This window comes from Diceros bicornis, chromosome 23 (genome assembly GCF_020826845.1).
Source record: "Diceros bicornis minor isolate mBicDic1 chromosome 23, mDicBic1.mat.cur, whole genome shotgun sequence".
In the NCBI taxonomy this organism is placed as follows: domain Eukaryota; kingdom Metazoa; phylum Chordata; class Mammalia; order Perissodactyla; family Rhinocerotidae; genus Diceros; species Diceros bicornis.
Genome location: NC_080762.1, coordinates 46,700,649 through 46,709,476, shown reverse-complemented (window position 1 = coordinate 46,709,476; position 8,828 = coordinate 46,700,649). Strand labels below are relative to the sequence as shown.

General features: G+C 42.1%; 1 long non-coding RNA gene across 1 annotated transcript; it reads right to left on the bottom strand.

Moving 5' to 3' along the window:
• Positions 1-4,945: 4,945 nt before the first annotated feature.
• LOC131420689 (uncharacterized) lies at positions 4,946-8,595 on the bottom strand. Its single transcript, XR_009223616.1, has 2 exons — positions 8,529-8,595; positions 4,946-5,196 (listed from the first exon to the last, which is right to left on the bottom strand). It is a non-coding gene; the product is annotated as an uncharacterized LOC131420689 (long non-coding RNA).
• Between the last annotated feature and the right edge of the window lie 233 nt (positions 8,596-8,828).

Sequence of the window (8,828 nt, the reverse complement as noted above, 5' to 3'; positions counted from 1 at the left end):
ACTTGAATGTAAGACCTGAAACTATGAAACTTCTAGAAGAAAACATAGGCAGTACACTCTTTGACATCAGTCTTAGCAACATATTTTCAAGCACCATGTGTGACCGGGCAAGAGAAACAATAGAAAAAATAAACAAATGGGACTACATCAAACTAAAATCTTCTGCACAGCAAAGGAAACCATCAACAAAACGAAAATACAACCTAACAATTGGGAGAAGATATTTGCAAACCATACATTTGATAAGGGCTTAATCTCCAAAATATATAAAGAACTCATGCATCTCAACAACAAAAAAACTACCAACCCAATTAAAAAATGGGCAAAAGACCTGAACAGACATTTCTCCAAAGAAGATATACAGATGGCCAACAGACACATGAAAAGATGTTCAAAATCATTAACTATCAGGAAATGCAAATCAAAACTACAATGAGATATCACCTCACGCCCGTCAGAATGGCTATAATTAACAAGACAGGAAACAATATGTGTTGGAGAGGATGTGGAGAGAAGGGAACTCTCATACACTGCTGGTGGGAGTGCAAACTGATGCAGCCACTGTGGAAAACGGTATGGAGATTCCTCAAAAAATCAAGGATAGAACTACCATATGATCCAGCTATTCCACTGCTGGGTATTTATCCAAAGAAGGTGAAAACACCAATGCGTAAAGATACATGCACCCCTGTGATCATTGCAGCGTTATTCACAATAGCCAAGACTTGGAAGCAACCTAAGTGCCCATCAAGGGACAAATGGATAAAGAAGATGTGGTATATATACACGATGGAATACTACTCAGCCATAAGAAATTATGAAATCCAGCCATTTGTGACAACATGGATGGACATTGAGGGTATTATGCAAAGTGAAATAAGTCAGAGGGAGAAGGTCAAATACCGTATGATTTCCTTCATTAAGTAGTAGATAATAACAACAATGAACGAACACATAGAGACAGAGATTGGATTGGTGGTTACCAGAGGGGACGGGAGGGAGGAGGGCGAAAGGGATAATCTGGCACATGTGTGTGGTGATGGGTTGTAATTGGTATTTGAGTGGTGAACATGATGTAATCTATGCAGAAATAGAAGTATAACGATGTACACCTGAAATTTATACAATGTTATAAACTAATGTTACTGCAATAAACAAAAATAAAAATAAAAAAAAGACCATCCCCCAATAGCTATGGAGTCAAAGCCAAGACCCCAAGCAGGCGCGTAAAGCCCTGCCTCCACCCTCTGGCCCCGGCGGGCTCCAAACACTCCTCCACCATTTGGTCTTCCAACCACAACCACCTGGCTGCTGCTCCCCAGGGCTCAGTACCCTCTCACTTCCCCAGCCTTGGCATCCACCCTTCTCCCTGCTTGTCACACCCCTCCCATCTGGTCTGCCTGACCTTCTTATCCCTTAAAACACAAGCATCAGATCCAGCAATTCCACTTCTGACTATATAACCAAAAGAACTGAAAGCATGGACTGGAAGAGATATAAGTACACCCTTTTTCATAGCAATATTATTCACAATAATCAAAAGGTGGAAGCAATCCAAGTGTCCATCAACAGATGAATGGGTAAACCAAATGTGGGATATACATCCAATGGAATATTATTCAGCCTTAAAAAGGAAGGAAATTCTGACATATGCTACAACCTGGATAAACATTGAGGACATTATGCTAAGTGAAATGAGCCAATTGCAAAAAATCAAATACGGTATGATTCCAATTACATGAGATATCTAGAGGAGTCAAATTCAGAGACAGAAAGTAGAGTGGTGGTTAGGGGCTGAGTGGAAGAGGGAATGGGGAGATCTTGTTTAATGGGTACAGAGGTTCACTTTTGCAAGATGAAAAGAGTTCTGTGGATGGATGGTGGTGAGGTAGCACAATAATGTGAATGTACTTAGTGCCGCTGTACGCTTAAAAATGGTGAAGTTGTTAAGGTGTTGTGTTATGTTTATGTTATGTGTATTTTACCACAACTTTTCTAAAAATTTAAAAATCAGAAAATTTAAAAATAATAAAAATTTTTAAATCTCAAGCATCAGCATCTCTGAAAACTTTCCCCACCTCCCAGCACCAACAGAATTAGTCCTCTTCCTCTGAGCTCCTACTGCACTTAGTACCCACTTAAAATGATTTGTCTCAATGCCATTCCTCCCTCCAGACTGGGCACTCCTTCAAGTCAAGACCGTGCCCTTTTCATCTTCATCTTGTGTGGTTGTCATTAGGACGGTTCACAGAGAGTGTGACTCTCTCATTCCTGGCACATGGTAGGATGGCACTTCCCAATTGTGAATTTCTTTGGCCAGTTAATCAATATGCATTTGCCACGTACTCTTCTTTCCCCTTTGCCAGATTGTGGCCACTCCATTACCATGGGTCCCTGAGTGAAGACATAGATTGAGACCAAGAAATAAACTTCTGTTGTTTTAGGCTACCACAATTTTACAATTGTTTGTTACCACAGCTTAGCCTTACCCATCCAGACTGATAAATCCCTGATGCTTAGGACAGTGCTTATGATATGGCAATTACTTGAAAAAATGTCTGTAAAAGGAATGACTAATGGAATTAGTAAATTAATGAATAATAACAAACTATCCCTACAAGATAAAATCAAATATATAGAATTTACATCCATTGGTAATTCGTTTAAACTTAATTTGTAAATTGTGATCACATTGGCAACCAAGAGCAATAACGTGATATACAATCTGCAATTCTATCTCCAGCCGGTTATATCATTATTTTTAATAATAATAATGGCTACCGTGTATTGAGTTCCTGTCACTGTTAGAGATTATGATGTGAGCTTTAGGTGTATTATTTTATTTAATAACTGCAACAATTTTACAAATTGCAAAACTGAAAACTAGAAAAGTGAACTAACTTTCCCAAGACCACACAGCTAGGAATTGGCAGAGCCAGGATCTAAACCAGGTCTATCACATTCCAAAGGCTGTGCTTGGAACTAGAGCCCAGGAGATTCTTTCTTTCTAAAGCCCAGGAAAGTTCTTTAGGCCCACAAATGAGAAAAACAAATGAAATTAGCAAGGAGAAAACATCATTCATCCCTCTATTGGCAAAAATTAAAAAGAGTGGTATCATCCAGTGCTGGCAAGGTTGTCAGAAACAGACATTCTTGCACTGTGGATAGGAGTGAGAAACGCAGTCATGGTTTTAGAAAGTAAACTGGAAATATCCATTAAAACACACATACCCTTCTGCCCAGGGATCCCACTTTGGGAAATCTTATGCTACAAAAGCTAAGGACATCAATATGTACAGATGTAGGTACAAGGATATTTTTAGTCTCAAAAATTTGGAGGGGAAACAAGTGTCTATTCATAAGGAAGTGATTGCATAAAGTTCAATAAGTCCATACAATGGGATGTTACGTAACTCTTGAACAGAGTGAATGAGATCCACGTCCATGTTGCCTGGAGAGATGTCCATGATGTAAGATTGAGTAAGCAAAAGTAAGTTTCATGAAATGTGTATAGTATACTCTATTGTTGTAAAAACAAACCAAAAGATATCATCAGTAAAAAAAAAACCCAAATGTGTATATATGTTTATGTGAGATGTGGAAGGATATTCACCAGCTGTTGATTGGTTAGTTATCTTGAGGGGGTGAGAAAGGAGAGAACAGGGAAATATTCTTCACTTTTTGTTTATGCAGATTTACAGTGTTTCATTATTTCTGAGATCTAAAAAGTTAATCCAGACTTTTTTAAAAAGACATGGATGACTAATTTTTTAGATCTCAGAAGTACGTGAAACACTGTAAATCCGCATAAAGAAAAAAAGTGAAAGACATATTGGTCATTCCTTTTTATTCCTCTCCTGATACAACTGACGTTGAGTGACTGGCCCAATGTAGCTCTCCTCACCTTCACTCTGAGTCCTCAGCGTCAGACCAGCTCTCTGACCGTGAGATTCACCTCCCAGTCAGTACAGCTGGACCCAGTGCCCACTCTCCTCCACCTGCCTCAATTCCTTAAAACTGGACCCTGCTCCTCTTTACCTTTACCTCAGGGCATTGACTGACACCCCATCTCAAGGCCAGTGCAACTCTGGCTCTCCAGTAGACCAACCCAAGCACATCAAACATACTGCAGCATTCTGATGAAACTCCTCGGTTTTTAAAGATGAAGCATTAAGGATCATTCCAACCTTTCAGGGGCTGGAAATAAGGCAGGTAACAAATTAAAACTATTCTCTTAAAATGCCAATGTTCCTGGGTTATGAGAAAGTCAAGCATTCATCTATTAATATAAATTAGAAGTAATCTGATTAACCACATCCTAGAAAAGATAAACTGCACAGGGAATAGACTTTGTTTGGGGGGGGGAGTGTTGCTGATAGTAGCAATTTTAGAGCATAGGGTCCTCTCCGGAGTAGGGTAGGGTTAGGGGTTAGGCACATGAGGAAACCGTGTGCCAAGTAGACTAGTCAACAAGAGGGAGGAGGATGTTGAACAATCTTTATCTATTTAAAAAAAAAATTGGCCTAGTTGGTTCTGTGTCCTAGAAAGGGGAAATAACTTCTCTTTTCCTCTGTTCTGCACCAAAGAACTAATCCAGAACCCAGGGCACTGCTGTGAGGTGTGCTGTGTTACGAGTTAAATAAGCCCTTGTGAAAATATTTCTTGACTCACAAACTTTAGGAATACCATGCACGCGTGTGTATTTTAAATGAATAAATAAGTGAATGAATGACTACCTTAAGAATGTAGTCACTATATTTTCATTAGTAATCTATTGGAAAATGTAGCCAATTTGTTCAATAGAAGACCCCCTGTATTGAATGAAGTCAATGAGTTGTGAGCTAAAGAAAAATTTAGGGAGAAATACCAAGACATATCACCCTCTGTGTGAGTTTCCACAGAAAAACTCACTGCTGGCTGCTCCAACAAATTACTACAAACTTGGTGGCTTAAAATGACAAAAATTTATTCCCTCAATCTGAAGGCCAGAAGTCTGAAATCGAGGTGTCAGCAGTGCCACACGCCCTCTGAAGGCTCTAAGGAAGAATCGTTCCTTGCCTCTTCCAGCTTCGGGTGGCTGCCGGCACTCCTTGGTGTTCTTTGCCTTGTAGCTGCATGGCTCCAAGCTCTGCCTCCGTCTTCACATGGCCGTCTTCTCTGTGTCTCTCCTCTGTCCATATCCCCCTCTTCTTTCTTCTATAAAGACACCAATTATTGGATTTAGGGCCCACCCTAAATCCAGAAAGATTTCATCTCCAGATCCTTAACTTATTTTTTCTGCCAAGACCCTATTTCCAAATAACGTCACATTCTGAGGTTCCAGATGGACATGAATTTTGGGGAGACGCTATTTAACTCACTAGTCCCTCCAAATGTGAAGCCAGTAAATGTGAACATAAAAACAAAATGAGTCATCTACAGGAGAACCCCATTAATACCACTGGGAATGAGATGCTTCCCACATCTCACAGAGGGAGAAGAATAGCTTCCAAATCTCAGCAAGGAAACCACAACGTAAGCTGCAGAATATCAATTATTTTTATCATTTAGACTTGAAGAAACAGAAAGATAGAGATGCTCAAGGAGAGCAGAGAAGGGAGATTCTGGTACTTTTGGTACCGTCTAAGAAAGAGAATATTCTGATTACAACTACCATTATTAGTTACCTAGACCACAATTTCTCAAACTGATTTTCACAAAAAACTAATTCCGTGGGATGTTAATAGAATTAACATTGTACACGCACACAACACACACATACACAGAGTTTTGTGCTCAACGCTCACAAAATTTCATTTGTGTGAGCAAAGCTAAGGACCTGTCTTTGTCCCATGTGACTCACCACAGGGCAGTGGTTTGGGAGCTGCACTGTCTGTCTCCAACCCCACCCTCTTTCTGTAGCCCTCTACTCCTGCAAAGTGTGCACACATTCCACATGTTTACACACTCTTAATGACGGATTGAAAATATCGAAGTGTTTAGTCTCTCTCCATCAGTGAACTGGAGGGAGCAGCTGTTCTCCTAAGTAAGAGAACATTCTTCATCCTAATATATAATTAAATTGCAGAGTATACTTCAAATCACACAATGAACTTCTTAAATAACTTAAAAATCCTGAGCCAGCCCTAATGGCCTAGAGGTCAAAGTTCAGCACTCTCACTGCTTCGGCAGCCTGGGTCCATTTCCCAGTCACGGAACCACACCACCCATCTGTCAGTTGCGATGCTGTGGCAGCAGCTCACATAGAACTAGAACGACTTACAACTAGGATTTACAATCATGCACTGGAGGGGAAAAAAAAAGAAGATTGGCAACAGATGTTAGTTCAGGGCAAATCTTTCCCTGCAAAAAAAAAAAATCCTAAACATGGCATTTGATAATGTGGGTACACTCTGAAGCATTCTGAACTTCCACCTCTCTGAAGATTCATTAAAGGTCAAAGAGATTTCTATATGTAGCTCATGTAAAAGTTGGAACTCTGGGCTTCTTGCACACATACACATGTGCACTCACACGCATGCATGCACACATGCCATACACTCCTGGCCTGGTTCCACACCCACCTCCCCACTGCCAGGCACACCTGTTTACAAGCAGGAAGACACAAACAGTGCATCAGAACAGAAACCAACGAAGCCAGGTTGCAAGAACAGAGCAATAGGAATGGGGCAGGAGTGAAACATGGTCAAAGCCTGCCACTACTTAGCAAAAGTCCATTGCATTTGGGTGCACTACTGTATTTCCAAAGAGTGTTCTCACCTATCATCACAAACTAAATCCATTCTCATCACTGACTGTAAAACAGGCCCCAGCCCCTTGAAGCCGTCTCCATCAGGCAGAGTAACAGCAGGGACAAACTCACCATTAGTGGTTAGTTTGATCAAGTAAGCTGATGTCTGGGTGGGATGTGTTTCAGCAAAAAGGTTGTCAGCTCCAGGGGCAGGAGGGAGATTGACATACTAGGCACTAAATAAATGTTTGTTGGATGAATGGAAGGACAAAGGGATGGAGGGACTTGTGTAAACAATCCCAGGAAGACAGAGGAAGGTTGTTTAAACTTTCAGTGACATAATAAAGTGGTTAATGAGCTCTGCGTTGGACAATGACTTACACATGTTTACTTTTTATAAAATTAGAATAGGCTTAAAGCTATTAATTACTAAAATCATCAGCTAATTGGAACAATATGTCTTCCATTTCAACAAGTCACTGTGTGTGTGTGGACTCAGGACCTAGATCTATTTGTAAGTATATTACTATTCCTTAGAAGGTGATTAAGATCCAGGATGTTCCCAAATTGCAGAAAGTTACCTCTAACTTGATGCCCCCTAAGAATATTTCGATAGCTGGTTCCCTCGCTATTAACTAAGCTTAGAATATTTTTAACCTCACACTCACGTAAACTCAAAAAGACGCTGAGAACTACACTTTCTGTGCTTTAGGTAAATGGGATAACAGATTTCAAGATCACAAAGCCAAGGTTGGGCCCTGGGGGTTTGGTCCTGACTCTGGGCCTGTGATTTTGGGCAAATGGCTTTAGTCTATCTGGATCTTAGTCTCCTCACTAGTAGAATACAGTGTGGTAGCATAGAACAACTTCTTAAATTATATTAAGAAATATTTCTATACAGTGAAATAAAAAGTAATATAATAATCATGTACCTAAGAAACCAAGCTTCACAAATGTATTGGTAGCCCTGTGAACTGGGCTCACTGAAAAAGGCCCAGACTTATAACAGAAGGCCCAGGGGTGAAACCAGCCCTGAGGAGCAAAGATGCACAGGCTGAGGGCTGGCAATTACAGATACAGGATTCTAGACAGAGGTCTGCCACTTGCAATTAGGTTTTTGAAATGGCACAGACACCTAGCCAAGACGTGACTAAGCGGTTGTTCAAATGGGAGCGTGAATTTCGGCTGAGAACAGAGTATTAGGTGCCCACCCATTCTAAGCAGAAGTACAGGGTCATAGAGACAAGGCTTACTAAGAGTGTCCCAAAACATGTTCTGCCACCTTAATCCCATCAACCTCCAGGTGATAAGAGAAAGAGCTAAAAATTCCTTCAGATTGGTAGAGAGGATCCCTGTGGAAAGAGATGTGGGAGGGCTGAGCTTCCTCCTCTAGCCATGGGTGCTAGGTGTCCCCCCGCCCCCAGAGCCGGCAGGTTCAGCTTCCACAGACAGCTTGGCACGAGCCCCTGAAGTCTAGAGGATATGCAGACTGGTAAGGCGACAGGGTGTCTGTGCTGCCCCTGAGGTCGAGGGAGGAGAGAGAAACTCCATGAGGCAGAAGGAGGTGACAATAGGGAGGTATGTTTCCTGTAGCGGGAGGGACCTTGCGGAAGATAGCAAGACTTTCGGCGTCTGGAAACCACCCATCCAAGAGATCTGTCCGCCTGGCTGGGTGACCCCAACAGAAAGGCTCTGTGCAGGTGCACGAGCGAGGACAGGGCCAGAGAAAGGTACAGGGGGAGGTTCCCTCACGGAAGAGAAGTCTCCAAACAGCCCAGAAAGTGCCCCCACATCATACCGGCATCTGCCACAACCAGAGGGCACCAACCCAGAGCGCAGACTGAGCCCGGCGGGTCCGGTTTTTCTGCTCTGACCTCTTCTTCCTGCCCCTGCCCCTGCTTCCTGCTTCGTGTGTGTGTGTGTGTGTGTGTGTGTGTGTGTGTGTGTGTGTGTGTGTGTGTGCGTGTGCGCGCGCGCGCGCGCGCGCAGCAGTCTGTGCCGTCCCTGTGATGGAGGGAGAGAGTAAGGAAGAGAAGAGGCTGACACCACAAGGTCCAGGGACCAGGTACAGTGGCGTATGCTTGAAGGAGAGAATAAA